The sequence below is a fragment of the Macrosteles quadrilineatus genome, unplaced genomic scaffold (assembly GCF_028750875.1).
Source record: "Macrosteles quadrilineatus isolate MER2022 unplaced genomic scaffold, UCM_ALF_1.0 Scaffold_6__1_contigs__length_79288215, whole genome shotgun sequence".
NCBI lineage: Eukaryota > Metazoa > Arthropoda > Insecta > Hemiptera > Cicadellidae > Macrosteles > Macrosteles quadrilineatus.
In genome coordinates this window covers 3,491,862-3,513,840 of record NW_026542599.1, presented here as the reverse complement: position 1 = coordinate 3,513,840, position 21,979 = coordinate 3,491,862, and the positions used below count along the sequence as shown (strand labels likewise).

Sequence of the window (21,979 nt, the reverse complement as noted above, 5' to 3'; positions counted from 1 at the left end):
TAGGTTTGTGTCTTTGTGCATAAGTTTTCTGTTCCATTTTAGTGGATCTCCCATATTGGTAATAAGCTCCGTAGGTGTCATGATAAGACCTAGACTCCGAACGATTTAATTTTTTTTTTTTAGATCACCAGAAGCCAAAAAGTAATCAGTTTAAATTCATATTTGTCTCCTATTAGCATAACCCGAATAAAAGCTATTAGTTATAGATTAAATCAATTGAAGATTTACAAGAATAGTCCAAATTTGTGAAATTCATTTCCATCGTAGTAATTTGTGGGAGATGAAGACCATCCCTATTCCTAAAGCGAACGCTGCAAACATAGAACTAGTTCCAAGCAGCTAACTGGACATATTTGATAACCCATCAAATCCATCAGTTGCCATAAGCAGATAACAGCCCATTAAGGTCACAAGGGTAAAAGATAAAATGGTCCCATCCACTTAGATGACTCGCGATTCGCACTCACCTAATTCTAGGAGCGTCCACTCTTCTGGGAAGATCCCGGCAGGAAATTCCTGCGATTCCGCACTCCAAAACTGCCAACGACCTTGCCTGAGGACAGAGCAAAAATTTAAATTAAATTAACGGTTTGGTAGAGTCGAGATATTTATCTTATCTACCATCACTAAGTCGTCTGTTTGCGGACAAGTGGCTAATAATTAGTGTTGCTGCTGATGTAGGATTAATAAATTGTGTTAGAACCATCGATGTATATAACTCAACGGACAGACAAAATGTTAAACATCTTTATTAAAAAAAAAAATGAAAAATGTGTCTTGTAGACATATTCCAAAATTATTAAGGACTATTGTAACAATATTGCTGTAAACATTTGATAATTTAACTTCAATAATGTTTGATTGTGACAAACATGTGATATTTTTTTAAGTCCTACTAAGTAAGATTAACCAACGAAAAATTACAATCGTGTAGAAAGAAGCACAAACTATTATGTATTATGGGGTTTCAATATTTTGAAAGGTTGTAAAAATCTTACGTTTGGGAGATGTGATTGTTTAACTATGATAAAATTATGATTCATTATGTAAATTATATTTTAGGTTATGAATGCTGAGTAGAATTTGAATACACTTAAAATTTGGTATAATTCTTTGATTTGTTCTTTAAGTACTTTAAATGACAATGAATTAGCAAACACAGTTCCTCTCACTTCACCATAAACACTGACGATTAAAACTTCCTAATGAACCATTCTCGGTGGAATTCCACTAAACTTAAATCTGAGCTGACAATAGTCCGTTGGAACAAAAGAAGGAGTCCTGAGGAATGCAGAATTGCACTTTCAGCGATAAAGTCTGCATAAACTCTCATTACAGACTGTAAGCACTGACAATATCATCGGACACCGGGATTAGCATTAGCTACACTAACGCTATCTTTGATCAAGCGTCAGTACCACTAACAGGCCGGTAAAGCCTCTTGGATATCGTCGGTGTGCTTAGACCAATAGCCGTGGCTGATCGAGATGGCAGTTGCAATGGAAACTACAGTACTTGAGGACGATGGGGTTGCGTAAACGATTTCATACTTGGCCATGATTGAAGTTGGACTCAGCACGATTTCCACTGGTGTAATTTTAAGGATGAATCATAAAAGTGATTGAAAATTTTTAAGGGTCGTGCATTAGTTGCACCATAGAGTTCCTTAATTGCGCCTAAACCTAAAAAGGACCCAAAAAATGTTCTTTAATTGCACCAAGCTAATGCCTGGTAGGGGTGAGTTGCCGGCAGAAGTAATGCTCTTGTTTACGTGTCCTTCTAACCCAACCTTACCTATCCTAACCTGACCTGACCTAACCGAACCTAACCTAACCGAACCTATACTATCCTAACCTACTCAATTATACAGTCAAAGAGGGCCGTCACTTGGCTTGGTTGAGGAAAGTATCAGATAACTCCCTGGAATAGTTGGCGCAATTCAGGAATACCCTACTACCTGACTCAGGTCAGTTGGCGCAATTAAAGCCCGCCCTTCCCAAGTCGGCACTGGACAGGAATCTTTTAGTAAATAGTGAGATTGAATGAAATAAGGGTCACAGAGATGTCCAAGTTGTAGTTTGTCTGAAAGTTCAACACGGAGAAGTAAAGAAATTGGCATTGCGCGTTCGCTCAGTCCTTATAAACTTACCATATTAAATGCTAACTGGATTTATGTAATGGTTTATAAGCTATACATTACAACTGACCTTTGTAAAAACATAGCTACTGGATGGTAGAATACTGAAACTGGTATAGACAATGGGTATTAGGTAATGCGTCGTGGGAATGGACAGGTTTCAATGTTGAAGTAAAGTTGGTTAGTCGAATGGTTAAGGGTTCCTCAGATATTCCAAAGGTATATTTTTGAAACTTGAATTTGATCACCAAAACAGATTTTTTTGAGTTTTTGTACTGTCCTAAATCGAAAGTCTCTTTTGATCAGTAGGCTTGAAAATACAAATTGTTGATCTTCGAAACAAAACACAAACTTGATTTATATCAGACTACTTAGCATTACCGTCATATGCTTCACAGCTTCACAAAATTAATGAAAGAACAGACAGAGTGTTGTTCAAGACTTAATACCGTCCTTGATGATTCAAATCGACCAATAAAACTGACCTTATACGGTCAGAAGTCTTACAACATCGTCCTTATAGCTACGATTATGCGGAATACTAAGCCATCGGCTTGAAATACTAAAGGAGACATTGTATGTGACCTGCTGTATACAGGTTTCGCTCTAAAATTGTACAGGTTATTGAACATATAATATGGTTTGCGAAGTTACCAGTTATCTATTTCGTCCTCAAATGTATTATACGTTGATTGGGAACACAACATATTCTCTAGCTTACAAAGCCCTTCAGATTGTGTAATTGAAAAGTTGGCGTAAAAGTGCATTACTTAACCACATTATACTAAAATGTTCTCTTATATTCCAAAACTAGCAACACATAGAAATTAAAGTTTTACTTCACGATACAATGTTGCTCAAATTCATTACTGAATGTGGTGTAATCACAAGATAACAGGCACTGTGTGGCACTGCAGATACCATTACCAAGTAAATTTTGTTTCACAATTTCCAAGGTAAACTTTCCTTGATTGTGAGGGATTACCATAAGTGTACGTTATGAGATCTGCTGCCAATGCTGCTTCTCTATACAGTGTTGTTGTAGTCATTTAAAGATGAGCAAACCCATGGTATTTCCAAGACAATGATCTATTCTAAAGGAGTTATTCATTGTTCTTTTAAGATTGCTCTGAGAATCTTGGAATAGGGAGGTTGGTATGAATATTGTTAAATCATCAGTAAAATTATAAATGTAGTTATTTTTCTTTGTTGTATTGGATCGCTCATGATTGTGATCATACAGTATAACTAAACTAGTTTTGTTTATAGGCTGGGAATACATTTTATTTATTTTTTTGATTTTGTGCAACTACTATCTGAATAATGCTTACCCGATATGTTAAATTTTTATTTCGTGTGATATGCCCTGCATCATTAAAATAAACAATACATTTCAAAAAGATTTACAGCTAAACGCATGTCAGAAGGGAAACCTAATTGTTTTGTTTCTTTCACAAATCTACTTTTGTGTTTCAACTACATTTGTAGAACCAAAGAAAGTAGTGAGGGCTCAGACAAAACGTAAAATACATATGAGAATCATCAACTGCGAAACGCTTTTCTTTTATGCCAACATATTACAATATAGATGCAATTTGTAAATTGATAGCTTTTATACTTACAGACAATGTCGGCCCATAGACGGTTGGTACACTAAGTAGCCCATTACAGTACTACGATGCATACTACCAAGTCACCATCTTGATATGTGAACCTTTTCCGAACATTGTTCTAGATACAATACCGCTGACTTGTGTGCAGACATCAGACATCGCGCCAGACGCTGCTAGATTTGCGGTTTTAGCAACTATAGTTCAGAAAGAAGCGTGTGGCATTAGAAACAAGTAAATACATTTTCAGACTAAGGCAAATTTCAAATATTTTTTAAGATTTTAAAACAATATTAACTAATTTAGAAACTCTTCAGTAGAGTATCTGTTTGATTCTAAATTAATGAACGTTTTGAACATCTATCTCATAGGTTAACCTGTGAACCGTTTGATTGTGGTTATCACGAAATAGCGCTATTTTTGCATCAGTTGTATTTAACGCAGAATCCTTTCAACGTTTAGATGAGTTAAACGTCGATGCGTTTGATAAATACTAGATTTTTATAATATTTTTACTGTATAAAGCGGTATAAGGTAATAGTGTTTACCTTACTCCGAAGTTTAGGTCACATAAAAACTTAAGTGTACATAGTTCACATTTTACACTTCAATCTGGAAAAAAATGAAATCTTTCCATTTTAGGATGCAAAATCTCCTATATAATAGTATATTTCATCACTAGTGACCTAAAGTGACTCTTTTTGACCCGAGGTCAAGTTTTACGATCGAGGCGAAGCCGAGGCAATCAACAACAATAGGCTGAAACCTTACCTAATAAACTAATCGATAAATAATTTCGATCGATACTATTGCCACAATCGAAATTTACGACTGTTTAAACAGATGGTTTTTACTCAATAGAGACTAATTTTTTTACTCAATAGAGACTAAAAATGCTACTTTATACCCGCAACTCATGCATGAAAACGGCTGTTTTGATGCAGTATGACGAATAAATTAAAGCACGGCAATTATAAGGACAGACGATATCACAATTAACACAATGAAAGTATGTAAGAATACGACTAATAAAAGGACAGTACACATAAACATGACTAATAAAATAAAACTGTACATATTTCAACAAGATAATGTGTGTCGATAGTGTATACATGTCGTTTCTTTACAAAACACGACTTACCCTACTACCTGAAGATTTTTAATCAATGTAAATCTGATAAAACGTCTCCCCATTTTGGATATCACATTCCTCCACTTTGTCCCTAAAATGTCAATCACGATTAAAAGCGTCGTCTTTCAATAAATGTGACATTCCCGGCTGTTGAAATAAAGACGCTCTGGAATGTGAAGATTAGGTTTCCAAGAGATCCGTATTTCTACTTAGTGCATTAAGAATTAGAATACAAATAACAAAAAACCCTTATTTAATGGTGTTTATTGAAAAACATTTTCTAAAAAACAACGTTACAGTTAAATTGCAAAAATAATGATCGATTTATAATTAAACGTTTACAAATCTAACACTCCTTTACGCCTCACGCAAAAGCCTTTTAATATTATTTAATCTTCTACAAATGTGCGCTTTCGTGGGTCAAACTCTCGTGGGATTGTGTTTGGTAAAACATAGCATAACAATAAATTTAAATAGCATAGGACGTATTTAAATTTGAAACCCCTAGATGCGTTAATCACGACTTTAAAACCAAATCAGGTTGATGAACTTGGCTTCAACCAGTAAAGAGTCAGAGATTTGCCTGGTATTCATTTAGCTATTTACAAAAAAAAAGTATGAAATAGTATGACTTAGTTGCACACCCGGATGATGTAAGTGGAAAAGAGAAAATCGTGTATGCTTCTCAAATTTTTGTTAATAGAGTACAAGCTTCTAAAAAAGTAGTTTTGGTGAATAATTTCATCTGATTCGTCGAAATAAATTATCATACAGTGACATAAAACACCCAAAGCAGTTAAGCATTATAATTTTATGATTAATAGAGCAGTAGTCTTACAGAAAAAAATTATCCTTATTAACCTATTTCTTTTTCTTGTTTTCTATAAGTGAGACTCCAGCTTGAAGTAGGCTCCAAAACACTGAGAAAGGATTTTTCAAATTCAGAGAACATTTTCCGTCAGAGGAACTTATCTTATTAAATTTTTCATCAAGGCTGACCCACTGTCAAGGGCTGTCTTAAAAGATTCACAAAATAATCACCTTGCTTTGGTGATTAGTGGGATTTGTAACCTGGTCTCAAAATATCCTACTCTCAGACCCAGCAAGACTTCAGAGCAAGCTTGGAGCCGCACCCTAGCAACAAAGTACCAAACTGGATGGTATATTTGAACTGCAACGTCAACGGAATCCAGCAGCCATATCTCAGATCTCTCAAACCGTACAAACAACCCCAACTCTCATTGCAAGTATGAAGGCGGATTTGATGTCAGTGACTCCATAGTCGTTATCAAATGTCAAGAGCGGCTGTTACCTGCGTAAACTTATAAATCTCAGCTGGAGTCGTAAACACGATAGTGTACGTTGGTGCGGCGTTTATGAAGATTGAGAGGCTTGAGTACACGGAATGGCCTCTAGAGCCTCTAGAGTTTCATGTGTGTAGAAACTTTGTTGCTGCAGAGCTTCTTGGGTCTCTAGTAGATATAGTCGCAAACGACGTTGATGAGAAAGATTCTAGAGTATTCAGATACTACAAGAGATTTTGCTACTAGAAAATTCAGAGTGTTAGCTAGATTCTTGAGAGATTAGAGACTTTAAAGGTTCATAAAGTCTCCAGAAACTCTAGAGTTTCAAGAGTCTAGAATTTCCAAATACAATTTAGAGTTTTAAATTTCTCTGCGGTTTTTTAGAGTTTCTAGTCTCTAGGTCCCTGCAGATTCTAGAGTTTGTAGTGTTTCTAAGAGTAGCTAGGGTCCCCAAGCTCGAATGACTCAAGGCTTTCTAAAGTAATTAAGTTTTATAACGTCCCCTGGGTATCTAGCGTCTTTAGATTACCCAAAAGAGGATCAAGAATGTTCTTATGTTTTCAAACACAATGTTCCTGAAGTGTAGTGCATCTTCAGAAAGATCAAGTGTCAATGACCAAATCAGTGTCACAAAGTTACAAAAGAATATCTCAAATGCATAACATTTTTGTTTCAAAGTTTAAATTATTCATTTTGTTGGGTCGAATTTAAGGTGGGTCTGAATCTATTTCACCACGTTCCTATCACATACGAAATTCGGCGTAAGGTTTGCTAGATTTAATCCTGTAATTTTAAGACATATATTTCTTTAAGAACGCTAGATGAGCCGAACCTGTATGCAAATAAATAATTTACGGAATTCTTTTACTCGGATGTTTTATTTTCTATCTTTCCAACTCCAGCCTTTATTTATATTATTAAACTATGTAAATGTTATGCTGGGAATATAACAGGAAAGGTTTGTTTTATTTTTCGCCTTAAAATAAATAATGTACTAAAAATACGTCTGCATGATTTTTGTAAATGTCAAAAAAGACAAAAAAGTAGATCTTTACTTAGTCTGGTCATGAATCAACTATAGAGTGTATAAAACAATACATCAAACCATACACTAAACAGTCATTTATACTTAGTTCCCAAAAATCTTTATAATAATTTTGTATTAAAAAATAATAATAAATATAGTAAAATAGTGCTTTGCCACAGTTGTAAATTCTTACATTTCTTACATTTCTCACTTCCCCAGTATCAATATGTTTATTTTATTCCCAACCATCAAATAAATTAAAGCCCCTTTTTCACAAAGACGCATGAGATAAACAATTATTTAACGAAAATAACGTTCAAAGTATCTGTTAACGGGTAAAGGGGTTTTCTAGCAACGAGTTCAATACAATATTTACTCGACTCAAATAACCGCTGAGACTAATATGGTTGGTAAACCGATCTGGAGTGGAGTATAATCCTTGTTTGATGTTCGGCACGTGGTCTATTATTTGATTTGGGTGGGTTGGCTCCTTAGCAATGGAGGTCTAATGGACTTCTAACTCCGTTACTAGAAAGGCGTCGTGCTCCAGTGGTCTAATACTAATCGATTCTTTAAGTCAACAATGTCTGGGTATGCCCTAAATTTACCATTGGACTTAAGCAAATTTATCTAATAGGAGATAATAAAAATATCTTACGTTTCATGATGAGTTTTAGAGCCGGGACGGATTTTATTTTTCTTCAGATTTCTTCTTTTTCAATTTTCAGGATGTTTAATTTTTGATGACCCCGGAGGTAAAAACAGGATCGTCAAATTCGAATATTTATTTATTTATCAGGCTGGTCCACCATTCACGCAAGATGGATACAAATATTTAATTGTTTCCATAAAACATAAATAACGTGCAGTAAAAACTATAACAAATCTTAAGACACCGACCTAAAAAAAAGTAAATAAAGAAAAAAACATAGCTATGTCAATTGAAACTAAAGAATAAATTAAACTACCTGATTTAAATAACCTGATTTACCATGCAAGATTTTAAAAGTTTTAAATTGTGGTAAATAGCATTTACTCTCGTAATATACTCAACCTAACATACCTTTTCCACCTGTCAACTCAACATTCACAACGCACGCGTGAAAGCCCCCCAAGGCCTTTTAAATAACCGAAGGAAATTACTTGTAAAACACATCGGGTATTGAGTTGTAAATCAACTGCAATTTCTGAATCGACTAGAAAATAGAACTGGAACAATAAAGCTGCATAGCGAACGGAGCGCTTGCCTGCACGAGCTCCGTTTTGCTATGCATCATACCTTGTGGCGAATGTTATAAAATTAAGTAATAAAACACAGCGACTTGCAAATAATGGCGCCGTTAAACATGATTGCAGTTTACCAGGGTAAGTGCCCCTTAATACCCCGTGGGTGATGTAAATCTATTTTTGAATTATAGTGCTTCTTAATACTCTCGGCTAGGGACGCTTGCAATAGTGTTTACGGCTTTAGTAATTTACTGTAACAGACCGAGATTGAGTGTAAGTTGGTTCTGTAAATTGTGAATGTTGTGCCTTATGTCTCGTGTGGATTTGTTTATGTGGTGGTTCGAGTAAGATTTGAACTAAGGAATTTTTTGGGTGGATTAAATGAGTTTCTGCAACAGTGTGAGATTGAGATTTAGTTTCATATGTAAATTTCGCATGTTAAAGTGCTTATGTCTCGTGCGGATTGTTTTATGTTAGTTTAGCTAAGATTTTAACTAAGGGAATATTTTTCTGAATTTAATGAGTTTCTGCAAAAGTTTCAGATTGAGAGCAAGTTAAATATGTAAATAGTAATATTGTTAGAGTGACTTATGTCTCGTGTGGATTTGTTTATGTGGTGGTTCAAATAAGATTTTAACTGAGGGAATGTTTGAGTGGATTAAATGAGTAATATTCTGCAACAGATGAGATGTTATCGTGTATTTTGTCTCATGTGGGTTTGTGGATTACAGTGATGATATGGTCTGAACTAAGGTGAGTTTTAGAGCTAGCCAGGCAGTAAAAAAGCCAAACAGATCATCCACTCCATTTTACGTACACCCTGTACTCAATATCAACTTGAAATAAAAATCAATGTACTGTACTTCGTTGTCTTGGTGAAGTTATTAGGTTATAAAAACACACCATACCCATGTTAAAACTGTAGCTAGCTTTAAAATAAAAATTTATCGAATGAGTCACAGACAGATTGTGCTAATATTATTATACAGTAAATCAATGTACTGTACTTCGTTGTCTTGGTGAAGTTATTAGGTTATAAAAACACACCATACCCATGTTAAAACTGTAGCTAGCTTTAAAATAAAAATTTATCGAATGAGTCACAGACAGATTGTGCTAATATTATTATACAGTAATGTCTCTCGAATATGCCAACTTTTGACCAACCAGATTCATAGGGAAACTTATTTTGAACAACAGCGCCCTGTATATAACACGAATAGTTGATATAGTAACGACAGCTGGTAAAGAGGGCAGATTTGTCCAATAGCATTACAGCATGGGAAAGCATGGTGCCATTAAACAATGGATATAGAAGTATTAATTTTATTAATAAGCCTAGTCAAAAGTTTGGGTCAGTGGCTTATTTACTATGTACTATTTAATATAGTTACATCTGATTCGTAAAGATAGGACTCTACCTGAGTATTCCACAGTCCATGATAGAATACAATAGTAAAAGATAAATTACCATTTTCACCCTTTCTCTATCGCGTTTTCCAGTTAGTTACCGATTGCTTTCCAATTAGCTTTGTCAATGTGATTGCGGTTAATACTAATTGAGCGGTCTATAAAGGCTAATTACAAGGTAATAGATCAACGATTATCATCACAAGTCTGCCATCAGAAGAAATGCTTGTTTCTGCCGGATATAAAACTTGGTTCAACTTCCGGTCGGAGCACAACACAGATGTGTTAATGTCAGAAGAAATGCCGTGAGAACTTGACTCGTCTTGAATAAACTTAGCCTGGAAAGCTGATTAAATAATTAATTAATTTAAATGTCACTCCACTTACAATGACACGCTTATCATTTCTGAACCCACAACATGATTATATGTATAAAATTATATTAGAGTGAAACAAATCTATCGATATGTATTTCCTACCCAGTTAATCTATCCAGTAAAAAAAACTTCAAATTCAATATCTCTCAAAAGATTGACTCGAATATTCCCTTATTTTAAAGGTTGACTTTTGTTTCATACAAAAAAGTTACACATTTTTACCTACGATATTTATAAAGGTTACTGGATAGTTAATTTGGAAGTGTGTAATCTATTTAATCAGAGATTTTGCGAAAACAGTTAAAAAAGAACCGATAAAAACAAAAATAGAAACACATAAAAATCACAACCGCACAGACCAAGAACTCAAGTTATTGAATCGTTTACAGTAGCCTAGCCAATCTTTTCCACTGCAGCTAACTAAGGTTCGTTAAACAATTTCTAGCTTTCGTTTTTGTTTCAAATCTTGCTCAAGCGGCGGCTGAACTGTAATTCCAAAATTAATCGAGTTCGAATTCCAAGACCGAGTCATAGCGAGTTTCGTCGTGGAACAGCTGGCAGTACAATACTGCCGGAGTTTTTCTTTCTCAGGTTAAATACCAATCTGTAAACAATGGTTTGGAAAGACGAGGGGCGGATATGTCCTATTACACGGGCGTTTGATGGACGACTTCTGCTTTAGACTTCTTTGGCCTTGGACTTCCTGGGGGTAAAGATCGATTGTGAACACTACGCTTAAGAAAGTTGTTAGGGGCATTTACTTAGATAGAAGCGAAGAAATTCTTAGTAAATTTTTTCACTTGTTTAAATTGGTCGTTTTTACTTTCTGCTTTCTATGTTTATCAAAATTTTCGAGTTAAGCTTATGGTGGAAATATCCATTTTGGGCCCCTGAACCCCAAAAAAGTGGTTTTTGAAGGGATGTCTTTGTGTATAGATTGTGTGTACGACTGCAGAATCGGAATTTAATGATATTTTGTATGACGCATTCATCAAAGATTTTTGTGTTGAATGCGTCATACAATATATCATTAAATCCATAAAAAACCTAAATAAAAATTCTTTCCACGAAAAACATAAATTAGTACCTAGGTACATTTTGATCAGAATTTTATATGTTATAATCTATTTGACTTACCAAAACAAAATGGCTCACTCCCCAACGCAGCAAATTAACGGGTTTAAAGTTAAAAGATATTGCAACTTTGAATTTCCCCATAAAAGCCCATACCGAGCAAACGAAGAAAGCATGTGTCAGTTTGGTTGATACTGTTTATGTTATTTATATATTGCCAATCCACGATAATTGAATAAAACCACGACTCGTAACGCTAAATTCCCCTTTACTTTACACCATTACCAATTATAGCGATCAAAATATCGAGAGAAAGCTATAGCACGTGTAAATAACATTTGATACGCGTTACAAGGCACTTATCATATCTTAATTGGACGAAGCAGGGAAAGCTAGGTATGGAGTTGTGTTTACCATTATAACAGTATGTAGACCGTAAACCGATAGTTATAGTTACAACTTTGTTCGGAGCTGCGGTTATGTTTTCCTATGTATTTAAAAGGAAATTGTATTTTTAAAGAGTGTGAATTAGTGAAACTAGACAAAAATTTCGTTATGACTTCTTGTTGCGTCATTTTAATTTTATTTTATATGAATAGGTAATGAATAGGTACATGAATAGGTCATGTATTAGGTATGAATAGGAATGTATCCCCGTCCTCGGGTTTTCTAAGGAGTCAATGAATAAAAAGTTTCAGGTCAAGTGGTCAATTATCATACCCAACGGAAATTAAAAGGGTTTATATCCGACAAACGTTGTTATCATTTATTATCATCATCATCATCAGATTTTGGATTTTTAAGGGGTTGTTTTATCTAAAAAGTTTTATCATACTAATTGAATAATTTCATTCCTTGTGCGTAGTAGTTTCACCATGAAAAAGCCTGAAATAAGCTTCGATAAACAGTGAGAACTTTTAAACAATATTTGCTGTAAAACATTAACCAACCATTACAACATTAAATAAGTTAATATTTTTAGTTTTTATTTTCCTGATTAACCAAATTTTACTATCAAGGCATGTAACTGTAGTAGAAAATATTTGTATTTTAAAAAGAGCAAAGCAAACGTAAACACATACAGTTTCAGTAACTAAATTTCGAGAAAGAATGTTACCATTTTCCTTGACCTAATCTCATTATCTATATATTATGTATTTAATATATATCTATATATTATATATATAATATATATCTATATATTATATATATATATATAATTCTACACATCCATTGCAAGATCACACTGTTTCTGCTAATTCAGTCTAGACTCGGTAGAGGCAAATACCTCTGTAATGGTCAACTCGAGGCAAGGTCGTGTACTAATTCCACGCAACAGTTCCTAAAACAACACCGCAGACCACATTCTCGCACGCAGGATCATAGATAGGTTTGTGTTAACCTAGATTTTAACGGGACAAAAAAATATGTTAATAGTATACGGAAGTCATCAGGGAAATGAGTAGTAAAATCTTAAAAACGTAAATGTGTGGGTTTATTTGAAACCTCAAAGGTGTTACCCTGCCACAGCAAACATGCCGACTAAGTGAATTTCCATTCGTATGAATTGATTTTCAATTAAATCTATTTAAATAATATTAGGTTTAATGAGTACCTTGGTTTTGGCAAGTGAGCGCAGCGAACGAGCTCCAACCTAAAGGTGAGTAAGCGTAGCAAACGATTTTCAACCAGGACGTGATTGAGCCAAGCGAACGAGCTCATCTTGAAAATGAAGGAGCATTAACATAAAACCACATTAGGACAGGACGACGCCTGTCGGGCCAGCTAGTAGCTTATAATAATATAAATGAATTTGCCTATTTGATCAAAATATATCCACAAATAAGCAAACTACAACATTCTACAATATTCTCCTAAGAATAACATGGGAATTTTAAATGTGATTTTTTTAAATTTTCTCCGTTGCACAAAGACACTTTGATATAGTAAATTATTAGTTTTTACAATTCATTTAAAAAGGTCTAGAGAGAAATTGGAAAATGTTGTGATTTGAGGGTAAAAAATGAGAAAACCCAATTTTTACACCATAATCCACCCGTAAGCCCTTTCCATCTAAAAGATTTTGATGATAATTTATTACCATTTAATCATTAAAGTAATAAAAATAAAAATTATTACTGTTGGCAGTAATAAGATAAGTATTTAAACTCTATAAACAATTATTTTATTAAAGGTGATATTTTATCTAAAGTTTCAAACTAACAGAATAATGTATCTAAAAACTCCCAAACTACTTTTCAAGAATGGGATACAATTTTCTCTTGTATATGGATGCTTTAGAAAAAAAAATGGAATAGGGTAAGTTGCATTGCTTCTTTTTTAGATAAGAGATATTTACTAATTCGTTTACCCTAAGTGATCAATAGAAAAAAAAGATGATCTGGAGGTCGTTGACAAATGTTTTGATGACTCAAACCCAAGGCTGGTTTTACAATTAGTTACAATTTGTTTACTATTTGTTTTCTTTATATTTGTGTTCTTTCTGATGAATGTCACAGTTGGACAGTTTCGTTGCCCGTTACCTATACAAGCAAGTGGCACAACCTAGTGATTGTTGGCACAGTGTTACATAGACATTGGAAACCCAGTTCTTGTGTAGAACGGTATCCGAGACATGCCTGGAATCGAGGACTTCCCTAGATCACCACAAGATTTTAGATACGCTTCTTGAACAATAATGGGAATGTGTGCTGTACTTGTTTCCGGTGTTCTACTAGATTTAGGTATTTTACAACACGCATTTCTGTTGATCATATTATGTTTACACCACCAATGCAACAGGGTACGTAATTTACATGATTGTAGGTAAAGCATAGGCGTTAAATAAAGGAGGTGACGAATTATCAACAATATCATCTGTCTTATATCAGAATCGTTTGAAAGACCGGTGATCACGATAGTTCGAGTTCAGTTTACAATTATGTGAAAGTTGCATGGTCAATCCGGGAACATTCACATTGAGAAAAGACGTAACACATTTTTTTGACACTATATTTTCCTTTTTTACGTATACTTGAGAAACATAATACATAATTTGTATTTTGAATGTGAAAATGATTAATGGAGTAAGGTTCTGTCCAAGCTCATGTGATTTTTAAAATTCCAAATAAAATTCAACTTTATTCGATAATAATAGGCAAGCATGTTTCTTTAAAATCTTTTTTCTTAGATATTGTGCATCACAGGGAAAATCTACGCATACTGTAGATGTGCAGAATCCCCATATACATTAAAATAGGTTCAAAAATAAGCACAAAAAATGAATTTAAAATTTTGAAAAAATTAACAAGAATCTTATGAGTTGTCATGCTGGTGACGAAATAACAACGAAATATAAAAAGAAAATCAAAACAAATGGAAAAAATTCCAATCACATGTTTTTTTTCACAGTGTGGGATGAAAATAAAGAAGTCTGTACATTAAATATTTTTGGTCGAGTTTCGACCAATGGACGACCTCTAGTAATAATTAAACTTCATTCATACTCCTATTATTTAATCTTTATCTAATGAATGTTAGATCGAATACCATATTTTGAAAAGTTAAATGCAATAAACAACGTCATAAAAGCTATTTACACAAATAAAACGTTAAATACATACATCGTAAAGAAATGTGTTTTAAACCTATAACATCATCCTAGACACTGTGGACATATTTGAGTCAAGACGAATGCTTTCTGTTGACATTTCAACTCCATGTTGCTCGTACGTGAATTGTTTACATGTGATTGATTCCGAAGACATTGTGACTAACATACTAAATAGAATAGTATCATCCTTATAACACACAAGACGGTTAATACATGTAAATATGGTAGGTGATGATCGATTTTGATTGAAAAAGCTGTATTCCTTCTTACTGGTTTTATTTTATTTTATCTCGACTATTTAGGCTTGGAGCCCCAACTGATCCGGATCAATGAGGGTTTACTGAACTAATATCGTCACATTCCAAGTGTATTATCACCCGTAGGCAGGACCAAAATGCCCTTAGATAGTTTTATAATTTATATTCGTTTAATTTGGTGTTATCCATGCTACCGGCATTTTCGGAAGTTTTTAGTTAGGGAATGGTCCGAACTCTGGTCACAAATAACGTTAACCTTTTGTTGGATAGCATAATTAACTATTTGACCCAATGAAGAATACCATCTAACACCGTTAACAATCTCACTTGGAATCAAACTAGTGACCTTTAGATTTGAAGACGAGCACTACAACCACTCTGCCATCTAGATACTTAGAAAAACAACCAGCACATTTATTTTGACTTAGCAGCAAACAGATTTCAATAAAGCAATAATGAATAATTCAAAAAACTCTTCCGCCACACATTGCCTACATAAACGACCAATGATGTCGTTATTCGCCCATCATCTCCCTTATTTCACTAGACGCATGTGGTGCTAAGGTTAAGTTAAGGGATGAATTCCCCCCGTTCCTCCCCCACCAACCCCCCCCCCACCACCATTCCACCCCCTGTTTAATAAAGGAACAAGTGAAAACGGCGGGAGTCCGTAAAGCGTCATCAGGTTTTACTACGTTTACACCTTAGTGTTCACCTGCGTCGAAGCTGTGGCCTGGTTAACCAAGCAGATCTTAAGCATTATATTTTCTTTCAAATACAAAATCTTTTATCAGAGAAAAAAATAGGGCACTAATTTGATTCAATTGTGTTTATTTGTTAAGGAACCGGATTGAAAATAATATTTATCTATGAATTTATGAAACATAAAGATAAAAAAATATTCACGAAAATTAATTTGGTGGTCAAATGTTAAAAATCATAACTGTGTATTGAATAGTTTTTGAGCATTACTTTATTTTTGAACCGGATAGTATTTCCCTTTAATTTATCAAAACACTATCATAATTTCACGGATTCATTAAAATATTATGAAAGTTGTATTTTTTAAACCCATAATATTCACGTAAGTCACGTGAGTTAAAAATGCAACTTTCATATAATCACTCATTCTTAGGTAGGTATCAAAATACAGCGCTGTAAATAAATTACTGATATTAAATAATAATTACCTATTTTCACTGCATTTCAACTTTCACCGTAGCTAGATTGAAGAAAGTTCCACAAAGGTGAATGGTCACCACTTTATACTAAATATCAAACATTAAACTCCATACGAATAAAATAATAATTCCTCCTCTTCTCGTGTTAGATTAGTTTTAATGGATGTCACTTGATGTCCATAAGTCGTTTAAATATAAAAACCAACCCATAAATTTGATTTCATAAGAAGACAAAAATATCTACCACCCAAAAATGTAAATAAAAAATCGTAACAAGTGATCTTATTAAATCGTACTAACAATAATAGGCTACTACGTATCACAACGTTACTCGATATACTGACTGACTCCTATCATTTATAGACTATTTGCACTTGGAGTAGTGTTAAACAATATTTTAAAATATTAAACCTATATTATTACATCTTTGTTTATTCTTAGCACGTTTCAAGAGAATAAACATGTTTTTTTACGAGAATAATAAATAAAATAAAGAAAACAGTCTACATTAGGAATCATACTTCTTCAAAAATGCAAACTGATCCAATAACTATATTTAGATTATGCTGACATTTTAATGAGGCGAGTGGCAATAATTATACTATTCATTCACTAATATTTAAAACCTTACAAATAAAGTTTTATTCCGTATATAAAAATAAGATTTGACTTACATTTTACTGATATCTCTGTCTTTCACAATCACTACTTCAGCAAAAAAAAATCACAAAATCCCCACTAAATAGACAAACATTTACCTACACCTATCAACCGTATTTAGCTAGGTATAACACTTTAAACCACGATACAGGTTCACCCGCGAGCAAAATCTTTTTTAAACCGGTTCAGAATAAAAAACTAATGGCCGTTAATTATACGTCGTCATGTCATTTAGTGGTACTGAGGAAATTGAAAAAAGCTTGTGAAAGCTCGGTGACGCCCCGAGCACCTTTGATGGCTCATGACATCGGAGATGGCTCATGACTCATCTATATGGCTCATAGAGTGGCTCTGATGGCTAAACTGCGTAGTTGCGCAGTAATTAGTGTTGGGTGCGCAGAAATATAGCGCAGCACGCGGAACTGCGCCGTCGTTAGGAAGTTCATACGTGCAAACATCTTGATTGGTTTGTTAAAACTGGGGAAATTTTTAACTGTAGGAAAAATTAATTGTGCATGTACGTTTGGGAATAAATAAACTGGGGACACAATTATTTAGATGGGTAGCTGAGAGAATGCATTCGTCCGTTATAAGGAATTTTGACTCTTCGGAAGAGGTTCAGACAATTTATTGGACATATCTGTTCTTGATCATTGGGACGTTTAAAATCCAACATGGGTTTTATTCTACGCAGGAAAAGTAATTAGGTAAGTCATTTCGTCTGATTATACCAAGCAAAAGTTAACTATGTCAAATCACACATAAAAACATTTCTAAGTTATTATGGTAGAAACCTCTCTCTTTGTAAATTATGGATACTTCAGTATCCTTTGGATAGAATAGCAGTTGTGGTAATATACTACTTAGTAAAACTATCAAAGCTACCGATATTTTACTTACAGTTTGAATAAGAAATTGTAGTCGACTTAGGAGAACAATAATAGTAGAATGTATATATGCTTCCTCTGAGACCAACCACTTTATTTCCTCACATAACAAAATATCTTTTATGCCTTTACATTAAAATCAATTTTTTAAGTTGGGTACAGGTTTTCTTTTCTTGTTTGAATCAGTTTTCAATAAATCATTAATATTATAGCTCGATAATTTGCAACTCTTTTTGTACACCTCCTTGTGGCATTTCCGCTTTTAGTAATACTCAAGCGGAATAAGTTTAACCTTACGAGTTAAATCTGTGTTTTAATATCTAAGTAAAGTACTGTATAATCTTAAAGTTTTTTTTTTTTACAGGATCTTACTAACCCCAGCGTCTTTTACATCAGATGATTGTAGAATTCTAAGACACGGCAACAATTTACTTTTTGCTACAGACGTGAGCTGAGTTTTATACCTTGCCAAAGGAACTTCCATTTGTTTACGCTTGTTTGAAACTTGGTGACTCGTATGTTTTATTTTACCTTGACGATAATTTTCATTCCATAAAAATGTTGGGAAAACCAAAAAAAGTGCAAAATAACATTGATAGAATAAAATATATTCTTTCTTTTACGTATAGCAACTGTAAACAAAAAGTTTTTTCACATTGTAAATATTGAAATTCCCAATTATTCTTGACCATATCAAAGTCCATAAAATAAATTGTCATTACTTAAAAAGATTACCAGTAAATATATATATTTTTTTAAAGATCTTATCGAATGGCCGAGATTTAAGAAGACCTCCTACAATTCAAAAACCCTACAAAAAAGTTACTTTTGGTATACATTGTTTTCCCTTCAGTTGAAGATGTGTGTGTTGGTTGTGAGACGGGGTTAAGTAGCCTACTCCTTATTTAATACCAAGTGAAAGCTTTGATCTTGTATACTGTCGGTAGCTTTTACACACCAAACTTGCACCTGGTACAAACAGCTCCTTAGTACCTTATCAACGACTAGAGTGTGGCACTCGATAAGACTAAATAGTGTTCATCATTCAAGTACTCCAAGTAATTAAAAACAATTAGTAAGAAATATGAATTGCATGCTAAAACTGCAAATTCCTAAACTAAAATCGACAATATTATCTTGAAACACCCTAAAGTATCTGTTAGTAGATTCCTTATGTGTCAGCTATACAACAAATTTGATGTTAATTGGATTTCTCACAAGTATTCGAAATTTATATCTACAACTATATGTATACAGGTAGTTTATTTTTACGCAACCTACCTATAGAGAGTCATTGTGTAAAAAAAGAAGCTTAATAAGTTGACAGTCCTGCTACCCCTCTTTTTTGCCGGTTAGCTGATATGCATTGTTATCTACACAGTTTTATTGGGAATTTATTTTAAATAAGAATCAAACATGGCTTCATCAGAAATGCAACCGATATAAAGATCATACACAAACAGTAGGGTAAGGCTTATATGAAGAATATATTATTGAAAAGTACAGGGTGTACAATCTGTAGTTGTAATAGGTACTGGCATTGACTATGGGATACTGGATTGTCACATAACAAGCTAATTACAAACATATCTTTGAATTGAAAGTCCCGTTTAATGTATTCTTATACAATGCTTCCTCTTGAGCTTGCTAAAAGCATCATTCACACTAAATTCCCCAAAATATTAAACTGTGGGGACAACAATGTTAATATCCACATCAGCAAATCGGCAATTAAGTATAGGAAGTAGAGCTTTCAATATCTGAGCCTGTTTCGTCTCCAACAGTGAATTTTAGTACTTGTAGTACTGCTGCGTTACGAAAAACACCCTGTAGAAATATAGTTTGTTGAAAAAACTAAGGCAGTCGGAGAAAGGGCCCGGGCAGCACGTAGCCAGGCCATCCCCGAGGCCTTCGTTATTTGAACAAACTATAGTGGTTCGCAAAGACGACTGAACTAACCTCGGTCAAAGCCGAGGCTGATGATAATTGATGACTGTAAAGAAGCTGCCCAACTATTTATTCGTTTAATTGGTTTTAATTGGCCAGATCGTTACTGGTGACTGGTCTGTTTATCTCGTCAGACGGTAAATCATGAGTATTGTGCGGTCGCATTCCATCATCGCTGGTCTATGGAGCGGCGACCGCGAGGAAGAAATACCATCTGTCTACAGAGGTCTGCCTGTGAAGGATACCAGCGTAGAACTAGATGTGAATGTAATATATGTGACTCGTGTTTTATTAAATAGTTAATTAGTGGGGCTGAAAAAAGTGTTCAACCATACAAGGAGTGTGAGGGGGGTAGGAAAAGTAGTGTTGGACTTTGCCCTTGACTCCAGCGACTAGTGCTAGACAACGATTTTGTGCACCATCGAATTTTTCGTCTGCATTTTACTACTCTGTGAGAAAACCAAGAGTTAATGGTTCAATCCTGAGAAAATCCATAAGCTTTTTGATACTGTAATTTTAAACTAGACTCAGCTGTCCTTAAACATTAGAATGTTTATAAATTGGTCTCAGCCAGATGTTAATTTGATCTTAGTCAGTAACTGGTCCATCAGCTGATCCACTGATCATTTGCTAGGTTTCGTCTTAAAATAAACACCCTTGTAAAATAAACACTTGTTGTAAATACACATCGTATAAATTTAGTTATTTTTTAACATTTATTGATTTATGCACGTTTTTAAAGGCAGCTTTTTCGTACATTATGTCGTTGATTATGTCGTACAGTATCGACAATATTACAATATTTCAATTACTTTTGCTAAAATTACTGTTGGAATATTATATTCCTGTATTTGGGTAGAATGTTGGAACTGAAAACTTTAATGGAATATATTATTTAAACAAAAACAAAAAAAAATTGAAGAAATAAAAATAATTAAATAAGATAACACATGATCATAATTTGTCCCACAAAGTGATTTACTAAATCACTTTAAGATTTGTAAGTAAGTTTACTTACAGATTTCAAGATAAAACTGTTTTTAATGTAGAATAGATGCACCTAATTTATTCACTAATTTAATAATCGTATTTTAATTTTTAACATATTTTTAGTATTATACTTTATTCAATTTTTCAAAATCGTTATACATAATTCAGATACAAACAATTAAACTGTTATAAACATCAGCTTGCATACATACAACAAGCTGGGTTTTATATTGTGATTACTGGTTATTCTGGTACTTTACATGACAAAACAAGATACAGGGGTTTCACTTTGGCAATGATTCCTGCGACCGCCCTTGTACACACTATCAGTGTCTGTGTGGAGTTATCAGGTGTGCATACTGGACACTGGGTATCAATATCAGTGTCCAAGGTAAACATCAGGAAACTGTTTGGGAGACCTTGAAACTGCCCAGCCCTCAGGGCAGAGAATGTTGAATGATACGGTTCCGCCGATAGTGGCATAGCACCGGAGTAGTTCTAGACAGCCTTATAACATTGCGAAATTGCCTACATAGTTTTGATGGTCACAAAACTGTGTCAAAGCAGACCATGGTAAGCCTGTCAAATAAGAGTAAAAATGGGCATCGGATCCAAAAAGATATGTCCTACATGTATGCAATTAACAATAAGGATTTTTAAAAGTCCCCATCACATGTAGATGAAGACGATGACGTTTCGCTTCTTATCATGAATGGTGAAATCATCAATTTGACAGTAAACCACTGATAGACGATCTCCATGTTTAAATTAAGGAATTTCCCTAATGCCCCTACGAACACGAACTACTACAATACATTTCCTGTAAAAGGATTTGTTTCTGACGTTTTCGGACAGTAGCGGATTCAGTATACAAACATTATCGATATGAATTTCCCAAGCTATTCTTCTATGACCAATGTCATGGAGGTCCTCAGCACTTGAGCACCTGTCCTGGCAGCCTCGCCCAGCCTCCAAGGTCAGAGATTGTTGCCATCTGCATTCAGGTGGAAACTAAGGCAATGTCTCAACACCTAGGTATGCATAATGGTGACATTTACACACCACTTATAGAACAGGAGTGCTGATGTAACGTTTACTTAAGAAGCATGGGGAGCCACCATTTGACCGACACGTCTTTTGATCGAC

At 34.2% G+C, this 21,979-nt stretch overlaps 1 protein-coding gene across 1 annotated transcript in view; it reads right to left on the bottom strand.

Moving 5' to 3' along the window:
- LOC128997209 (uncharacterized) overlaps positions 1-21,979 on the bottom strand; it is a 107,922-nt gene that overhangs the window by 63,116 nt on the left and 22,827 nt on the right. Inside the window, exon 2 of the mRNA XM_054422813.1 lies at positions 468-553. The gene's annotated coding sequence lies outside the window, so the exon portion shown is untranslated. The remainder of the gene's footprint in view (positions 1-467; positions 554-21,979) is intronic.